Here is a 10,313-nt window from a genome sequence, read left to right as displayed (position 1 = left end):
AGATCTAAAAACAGGGCTGCTTTTTATTAATAAGAACTCCCTACATAAAGAATATCTGACTATCAGTAAATGATATTTTTATGGGCGAAACATGACACACTATGGCGTTTAAATCAAATATTAGTCAATATATGTCATTAATAAATAATTTCCTTTTATATTAAGCAACAATACTTATAGTTTTTGTTATTTAATAGAATAAATTTGCTAAGTATTTACTGCCTCAATATATACAGCACTACGTTGCTACGTCTGAAAATCCAAGATGGCCGCTATTCACCCCTCAGAAAGCTACCACGAAAAGGTTATCTACTGTATATACTGTGTTCTGTCGTTTTCATATCTATCTTTTTGTTTTTTCGCTGTCGTAATCATAATCGTTCTGTGCGCTGCTGGGAAAGAAAAATTCCTTTTAATTCAGCTTCCATAATTTTCTTGCCATTTTCATAGAATTTTATGCAAATATGCTCATTTAAAGAACGCACATGAAACAATTAAACCCCAAAGAATATATATAAATTAAATGCATATGAAATTAGAACAAAATTTTTACGCACGCATTTAACTTTAATGAAATCACATTTCGTGGTCAAGGAAAAACGGGAGTACCGCTCCAGTGAAATAGAAGGCGCCCTGCACACCTTCGTAACTTGTATGGTATGTGATAATACCACGTACTCGTAGAGATATTACAGTGGAGTTCTATACCAATGACCAAGATGTTACAAATGTGTTAATAAATGGTGCGATTTCGGTGAAAGTGTGAGAAATTATTTAATTCGGATCAAAATATAATATTTGTGACAAATAAATGCAAGTTACAGTTTTATATACGACTCAAAGTGAAAAATAATAATGCAACCTGCTCTAGACTAACGGACAATCGGTAGTGGTCACGTCGGATACGGGCAGGGAGCAGAAAAATTCTTTCAATTTTTTATTTTTTAAAAGTTTACACATTACTATTAATACTCCTGAAAGTTTTTTGAATACATACGATAAAATTATTTACTGCAAGTTGTTAAAATTATAAAAGTTATGCCGCTGCGTGTATGTCAAAAATCTACCTTCAATCAAAACAAAAACCAGAGTTGTTAAATGGCAAAAAGTGACAAATGATAAATTTTATTTCTGTTGCCGTGTTGTTGTTGCTGTTTGTAATTCATCAGGGCGACATCGCTGACGGCGAAGCTTGCAGAAAATTTCACAAATAGGATACTACTACAAAAATCATTCTTAAATTGCATTTATTAATTTACTGCTTTGGAGTTTAAAATCCCTGATAAAATATTTAACATGTGAATTGGAATTATGTTTAAATCAATCAAGAAGGATAAAATTTTAGAACAAAAAAACAGACAGCCTACATTTCCTCTCTGCTTAAAAGCAGTGAAGTAAAAGGAAAAAAACAACAAACTGAAGAAATTAAAATAATACTGTGTTATAGTTGAGAGTACCAATTTCGAATAAATCAGTTCCAGGGACAGCAAGTGTTAGTGATTGTGTTTCTAATCGTCCCGCTAATGGAAAAAGAACGGGGCGGCAGCAGCACGCGAGTTGCGTCGTCAAACGACTCCACCACTGTCAAACTCGTCGACATACAAAAAAAGACAAGTATTTTTTAAATATTTTTATTTCTCTGAAATGTAAGTTGAATCTTCAGATTCAACTACATACATATGTACATATATAAGATATGCCGGGTCGTTGATGCTGAGGAATGTCAAGTCAGCACAACGGCTTCAGGTAAATTTAGCAAGTAAGATTTTTATAAAGAATATGTGAAGTCAGCACAACGGCTTCAGGTAAATTTAGGAAATAAGATTTTTGTAAAGAATAAAATGATGATTAATAAACTGGACGGCAAGCCGCTCAGTACGGTAAACCGGAGTTTTATTATATCGTAATTGGCGCAGTCGAACGGAACGATTCCATATTCTCTCTCAGCTTCGCTCAGCTAGCAAAGAAAGGCTAAATAAAAGCTAAATAAATTATTATTAAACAAAAGTACCATTATTAAAAGAAAAGTGACAAAGATACAGCTAATCATATAAATCCCAAAGCAGAACAAAATAATACATTTGAGTTGGAAAATTATAGCAAAGGCAAAAACATAATTCAAAAAGTGAAAAAATTTGTGAAAAGTGCAAAACAAAAATTATTTTGAGAAAAAATAAAGAAAACTGTTGAAAACACTAAAACGGCAACAGCGGAGACAGCAGAAGCAGCTTTAACAAAAAAAAAAAAAAACAAACAGCAATATAAACAGCAGCAACAGCGGAGACAGCAGCAAGATCTTCAGCAAAAAAAAAAAAAAAACAACAACATCAACAGCAACAACAGCAGCAGCAGCTATAGTGCAGAAAAGTATTACAAGTGATGGAGCTGACCGGAAACGAAGGCGGCGACGAAAACCACGAGAAGGATGGTGAACGAAATTCAAGCTACTGACAGCGGCAAAGGGAAAGTGAAATATTAATGATCAACAGGGAGAAGAGAAGTTTCTAACAGCAACAACATTAACAAAAAGCAACAACAACAACATTAACAAAAGCAAGAGCAGCACCAACAGCAAGGTAAAATAATATTCAACTAATAATTTAGTAATTTAAGTAGTAGTTTTATTTGAAGCCATTACTTTCTTTGTAAAAAAAAAAAAAAACCCAAAAAAAAAAGTCAACGCAGAAATTATACTCACTAAATGTTTCAATCAATTCAAAAGCAATACCATTAGAAAAAGAAACGAACAAACGAGAAAAGAAAAACAAAAAGCAGCAGTAGATACAGAAGTTAATTTGTTAAAATTCCTTTAAAATATAAAATTGCGTACTTAGATTATGTGTGTAAAGTTATAGCACTATATATGAAATAAATTATGGATTTTTTGTTTGCACCTCTACCTGAAACAAATTTTCAAATGAATACGGAAGAATTACGTTTATGGCAACGAAATGCCATATTCGAGTGTGAATGTGATAATTTCATTATTAGACGGATAGAAGCTGGTCGAACACACCTATTGCTTTTCGAACGAGAGGGTTAAGTGCAATCCGAAATCCTTAATGCTACTGGAAATAATCGCTATTTAAGTGAGCGAAGGTGGCAAAAGTGCTGACTTCAATAAAAATTAATAAAATATTGTATGTATCTTAAATATTTATGAAATTTTAAATAAGACAACTCAATTGAAAAAAAAAATCCTTGGAATTGTATCTATGTAGCTCGAAATTTGTAGAACTTTACGGTAATTTTTAATAAACCATATGATTTGTTAATAGCAAATGATTCTTTTTCTTTAAAAAGCGTTAAAATCATTGATATCGAAAAAAATGACAATAATTTTGAAAAATGGTGTGAATCTTCCATTCTATATGAAAACTATGCAAGAGCAAGTTTATTCATTAGATATAAGTGAAGTAAAGAACATCAACCTTGATCATTTAAAATCAAATGAGAAAAAGGAAATCGAAAAATTATTAAAGCATTTCAATATCGAAAAAATGACAATAATTTTGAAAAATGGAGTGAATCTTCCATTCTATATGAAAACTATGCAGGAGCAAGTTTATTCATTTGATATAAGTGAAGTAAAGAACATCAACCTTGATCATTTAAAATCAAATGAGAAAAAGAAAATCGAAAAATTATTAAAGCATTTCAATATCGAAAAAATTACAATAATTTTGAAAAATGGTGTGAATCTTCCATTCTATATGAAAACTATGCAAGAGCAAGTTTATTCATTAGATATAAGTGAAGTAAAGAACATCAACCTTGATCATTTAAAATCAAATGAGAAAAGGAAATCGAAAAAATTATTAAAGAATTTCAATAAACTTATCTAATTAGAAAAAGTCACAGTAGATATAGCTCACCTATTCTAAAAATACAGAAAAAGATAGATAATTCAGGATATAAAATATTTAAATGCCGAAAATGTAGAAGTCCATCACACAAAACCAAATAGCCATACAGGAAATGCAGACATTGAGAGACTGCACTCAACCTTGTTGGAAAAACTAACAGGAATTGAGGACTCTAGTCTTTCAACAGAAATGAGGATACAAATTGTTATATGCAACTATAACGATAGGTACCACTCAACTATCAAATGTTCTCCAAGGGACGCCAAAGAAAACATTTGTCCATCCATATTACAAGATAGAATAAATACAGTAAAACAGAAAACAATAGCCAAATTAAATCAAAACAGAGAAGAATATATAGAAAACAGACAAACAGGACCAATTAAAAACTACAAAAGAGTACGGCATAAGGATCAACCATATTTCAGAATATTTCCTTTACAAAACGTCCATCCGGCAAATATAAAAAGACCAATGAAATTAGCAAACATAGAAAATCCAAATGAGGATGATGACGATTCATTCAGTCTAAGGGCATTTAATGGAGATAATAACATTTAATTTTTTTTTTCTACATATATATACATGATTTTTTTTACCCCAGTGGGTAAGGGGTCTTTCTAGAATATACCCATGGTAAGAGATGCCTGTCGTAAGAGGCGACTAAAATCCAATTTAAGTTTTTTTAAATCAAAACCTAAAACGGTTATACATTTTTACTTTTACAGATGACGATAATAATTATTTTTTTAACAATAATCATATCATTGGTGACAGCACTTTTGCAAATTACACCAATAATAGAAGATGCGGGGTATACAATTATACAAACAGCGGACATTGAAATAGTTAACGAAATAAGTACAGTTATACATACTATAAATCCGAACAAGATAGCAGACATAGTTGATCAGGTTAAAGAAAATATTGAAAAACTAAATATTGAAAATAAAGAAATTTTGTTTGATGAAATAAAAAATATAAAAGCAAAAATCACATCAATAACACCGAATATCAAAAAGAGAAATAAAAGAGGCTTGATAAATATAGGAGGAATAGCATATAAATGGATGTTTGGAGTCATGGATGATGATGACAGACAAGACATTTTGAACCATTTAAAAATTATTGAAGAAAATGGCCATAATGCCATTGTAAATTTAAATAAACAAATAGTAATTAATGAACATTTAAATAGATCACTAAACTTATTAAAAGGAACTATAGAATCAGATAGGAAACAAATAATAGAAACTTTAAATATAATAAAAAAAGAGGAAAATAGAATTGAAAGTAAAATTTTGTATAATGATGAAATGAATAAACTAAAATTCATAGAAAGTAAAGTTCAAGAAATACAAATTAATATAGCGGCGGCTAAATACAATATGGTATATCCAAGTATGTTAACTAGGGAAGAAATTGAAAAATACGAGATTGATTTTTACAAACTAAAATTATCAAAAGTAGGAGTAGTAGTATACAGAAACGATACAATAATATTTGCAATTCAGATACCAAGAACATTTTTTCAAACTAAGATTCAATTAATAACCCCAATGCCAAATAGAAATAAATTACAAATTATTGAAAAAGAAAAATTCGTTATAAAAATTGGCGAAAACTATTTTGATTATGTAGAAAATAAAGCATTTAAAAATCTAAAATTGAGTAAAAGCTGCATATTTTCAAATACTTGCGAATTTAAATATAATAACAAAACATCAATACAAGAAATAAGCGATGACACAATATTAATAAGAAATGCAAAAAATGATGTAATAAAACAAAACTGCGATGACAGAAAAATTGTAGTTACACACCAAAATTAACATTCAATGATATTGCAATAAAAAATATAGAAAACATAAAAGAAATTGCAGAATTAAAATACCATAAAAATGTATCATATGGTATTAATATATCATTGATAATCATTGTAATGGTAGTAGTAGCAATCCTAGTAATAATATTAAAGAAAAAAACAACAAAAATAAAAATTGTAAATACAAGAACTCAGGAGAGTTCAAACAGTAACGCTGGGGGAGTTGCGTCGTCAAACGACTCCACCACTGTCAAACCCGTCGACACACAAAAAAAGACAAGTATTTTTTAAATATTTTTATTTCTCTGAAATGTAAGTTGAATCTTCAGATTCAACTACATACATATGTACATATATAAGATATGCCGGGTCGTTGATGCTGAGGAATGTCAAGTCAGCACAACGGCTTCAGGTAAATTTAGCAAGTAAGATTTTTATAAAGAATATGTGAAGTCAGCACAACGGCTTCAGGTAAATTTAGGAAATAAGATTTTTGTAAAGAATAAAATGATGATTAATAAACTGGACGGCAAGCCGCTCAGTACGGTAAACCGGAGTTTTATTATATCGTAATTCGCGCTACGCCACTGTAAGCGATCGTAGCACCGTTGTTGGTGGAAATTCACATTCTCTAATGGCTAGTGAATATGACGGTTTATTAAAAAACACAAAAAATCTAAAAAGAAGAGTGGCAAACATTCACTTTCTCGTGAAAACTCTCCTACCCGACAATCAAGGCACAGCCGTAGTAGTAGCAACCAGTCTCTACAAAGTCGATCCAGTGCAGATGGCGATGAAGCTTTAGCAATTAACCAATCGACGAAAACAAATGCTTTGAACGCCATCGTTGGATACTCTGATGTAAGTTCCGAAGATTTCTCTGATCCGGAGGCTGGCGAAATTAATTCGGAACCAAATGAAACCACGAAACAGCAAAGTGTCAATGCAGTGATTCCAAATGTTAGCAAAGATCTTAGACCTTCCACACAACTTCCTCCACCAAATGCACCCAAAACAGATCAACAACTTCAGAACATGAGCAGCGATGATGATACTTTCCGAAGGAAACGTAAAGAGAGCCTTGATAATTTATCCAATCTGTCCCCAAATCGTGTACGCCGCATTATTCTTGGCTCTCCATTTCGGGGAGCGAAATCAATTAGCACTGCAACAACTGTTTTATTGAAATCCGAAGGTGATAAAATATCTACTTCTGGCGGGTCCCCCAACGATTCGAGCACAGCAATGTTATCTCACCATCGTACACACAATGACCCGGCTACGAAAAAACAAAAAAAGAATAGCATTAACAGTAGCAGCAGGAGCAAACTACTAGATGAAGAAGTTTCCGATTGGGATGCGGCGCTAGCAAGTAGTGATTCCATGGATACCGATGAATTTGAAGCAGAATTAAAGAGACAAAAACGCAAGAAAGCCAAAAAAGACAAAAAGCATAAGCGTAGTAAGAAATCAAAGAAACGAAAAAAGAAACGTGCAAGATCATACTCAAACATCGAGTCGATTTCTGACAATGACTTGGATGAAGTTAAAGCAGCTGAGAGTATACGTCACTACACACCTTCGCCGAAAGCACACCGTTTTCACGTGAAACCTGTTGGCAATAGTGCAATTAAGAGTCCCGATCGTAACATTGCTGGTAGTGGTGTTGGATCATCTTATACTCCAATAAAATAAGTCAGTCCAATGTCCATAGATACACCACCAATGAGTCCAGGTAGTAGCAATAGCTACTATGCTGAAAAGACGGGTGCTGCTTTAGCAGCTAATGCTGCGGTAAAACCGAGTGGTACATCTACAGTTGCGGCGGCAGCTTCTGGTCTACAAGTCACCGTAACAAATCAAAGGCATCGTACACCCCCACGTACCAATGCGAAAAGACGATTTCCCGCCGCAACATCACCACATACACCACCACTTTACGTGTCCGGTAGTGTTGAACGTGGACATACCGTACGTAGCACACGTTATGCGCTTAGTCCACCAAAGGAAGATCTACTATCTACTATCAACATCATCATCAGCATCGCTCATTAAGTAATGCCAGCGGTGGTGGTACTACTAGTCATCATTACAGCGGTAGAAGTAGCAGTGGTGTTGATATGCATAAATATAAAACTATGTCGCCTGATCGCTACCATCATCATCAGCCTACTACGCCGCCTCATAAGCGGAGAAAAGCAATCGATACGCGAACGCCTGCGTACGAGTCTCATCATACACGTCACCATAGATCTAGCGCCCACAGTTTGCGTAAAACACATGATTTTGATCGTTTCGGTAGTAATAACAGGGACAAATATGGTAGACGATATTCCAGGAGCCCTAGTTTGTTAAATATTCGGAGCAGACAATCACTAGCGTATGCGGCAACCTCTTCATCATCATATCGTAGTAGCAGTGTTTCGAGTGGTAGTCACCGTCATAGTGGCAGCAAATACCTACAAACATCACCTTCCCCTGTACGATCAAAGTCGTCAAAACGTGGCGCTGGCGCTGACCATTATTCACGTTCACGTTCACGTTCACCGCGTTCTGTAACTAGACATTATGACTCTCCACCCTCGCCCGTCTCTGCAGCGATGGTGAGTGGACGTACGTCACATCGACGTTACCGTTCATCATCACGCAACCGTCGCCGTGATGCCAAGCGTTCATACACGCGTTCACGAAGTCGAACACGCTCACGTTCACGTACCCGATCGCGTTCACCTTCATCGTCACCCATTTCACGCGACCTGAAGCTCAAACGCATCGAATACAGTAAAAAGATCAGCGACACCAGTCTATTTGCTGAGCTGGTGAAAGACAAGCACAAGCGGCAGAAAGCGATAGACGCACTGCTAGAACGTCAAGAGAAGAACAGTAATAACAACAGTACGCTCATTATAAATGAGAATAGCTCGTCGGTAGACAGCGGTATTGCCAAGCTTGTCGTACATGCCGACCTCACACCGTCCACCACTGATAGCACTACAGCGAAACCCGCAACATTAGCACCCAATCCGGCTCGAAGGACCATGATTAACTTCCCATTGGGTAGGGTATGCACAACTCACTTACACCCGCTATTAAGCATACAAATGAAAATGCGCGAGTAATTTTGTGTACAATTAACTTTAATGTTTGATAAATTTAAAATACGATACAATTCTCAATATATCGAAACAGAATTGGAACCGTGGTGCTTAAATTATCCCAGTGCGAGATTGTTGTTGGATCACGTGGAGTTCTGGCGAATTTTGTATGAGGAACGAAAGCTGCTAACAGAGAGGTATATGGCGGTAAGGTTAAAACGAAAGTAGTGTTTACGCGGCGCAGTCGGAAATCGAAACGTCCCAATCCTTTTTTTTATGTCTTCATGTGGTGACCGCTTGCTGGGTGTGGTGATGTTCTCAATTGTGGTGTGATGTATTGTCATCAGCTGTGGTGAATTAAGCTGTCTAATTAAGGTGCGCCAGTTTTTCCGGATAAAGTGGGTGGATGCTTAACTCATTTAAACATTTTGCATAATTTGATGTTATTTCTTCTGATGCGCGGTTATACTTATATACATAAGTATATCTATATAAAGTATACTTTCTTGTCGCTCAAATATTTTACGTTTCAGTACCACTTAAAAAAGTTACAAACATACATACATACATACATACATACATACAAGTGAAGCTAATAAAAGCGTATTAAAAAAACCTTTTTGGAAATATAATGAATTTCGCAGAAAAAACGAGTGGATGTGCAGAATTGGTTGAGAAACTTAATAACACTGGTTTACAGCAAAAATGTTCCATGAACGCCACTATCCAATTTGTATGTGGAATCGCTCGCTGATTTCGAAAATCGAGTAAATTTTTTTTTATTAATACGTTTTTGAGATATTTGCAATTTACCGTTATTCGACCAAAAAAAAGGTGTCTTCATTTAATCATATATATCTCACTGACCAGTTGAGCAATCTTACTGCAGATTATAGAAAATAAAAGTGAATGAAATTTCCTAAAAATATTGTTTACTTCATTTTTCCATAGGCCTTATAATTTCTGAGAAATTGATTAATCACTTCGTGTTTTTAAATTTTTTTATGAAAAAATTAAAAAAAATAAACTTTGGCAAAGAAAAAATTTTAAAACAAAAGATATTTTTTAATTTTTTTTTTATTTTATATGAAGTCCTGTTTCTTTATATAAAACTAAGCTACCAACGAACAAACTCCATGGATAAATAGGAAAGTTGTACATGATCAAATAAATATATCCAAGTCGCGCAAAGTCAATGTATACGTATATGCGTATGTAGTGTGTAAAGTAGGGGTGGGATATCTAGCTATGCGCTGTTTCTGTTAAGTAAAAAGTCAATTTTCATGTCGTTTTTAGTTTTTATAAACTCAGTTTAGGATCGGTTTCTCTTATGAGAAACCAACAGTAGTCACCCATCATACCGACGTCCCAGAAACCTTGGTATCGATTCTCAATTAATTTCATTTGCTGGTGAAACCTTTCGCCATGCTCGTCACTTTCGTCTCCGAGATTTGCCGGAAAAAAACTTAAATGGGAATGCAGAAAATGAATTTTTAAAGACATATTTACGCCTGGAGAAAAAAGAAA

At 34.2% G+C, this 10,313-nt stretch overlaps 1 long non-coding RNA gene and 1 pseudogene across 1 annotated transcript; both read left to right on the top strand.

Annotated features, from left to right (window-relative positions):
• Window positions 1-873: 873 nt before the first annotated feature.
• LOC126765512 (uncharacterized) lies at window positions 874-1,885 on the top strand. The gene is made up of 2 exons (XR_007668481.1): window positions 874-1,746; window positions 1,806-1,885. It is a non-coding gene; the product is annotated as an uncharacterized LOC126765512 (long non-coding RNA).
• Window positions 1,886-6,247: 4,362 nt separating this feature from the next.
• On the top strand, window positions 6,248-8,833 carry LOC126765553 (cyclin-dependent kinase 12-like; annotated as a pseudogene).
• The last annotated feature ends 1,480 nt before the right edge of the window (window positions 8,834-10,313 follow it).

The sequence above is a fragment of the Bactrocera neohumeralis genome, unplaced genomic scaffold (assembly GCF_024586455.1).
Source record: "Bactrocera neohumeralis isolate Rockhampton unplaced genomic scaffold, APGP_CSIRO_Bneo_wtdbg2-racon-allhic-juicebox.fasta_v2 cluster10, whole genome shotgun sequence".
Classification (NCBI taxonomy): Eukaryota; Metazoa; Arthropoda; class Insecta; order Diptera; family Tephritidae; genus Bactrocera; species Bactrocera neohumeralis.
The sequence above is the reverse complement of the archived record's forward strand: the minus strand, read 5'-3'. Positions and strand labels throughout refer to the sequence as shown.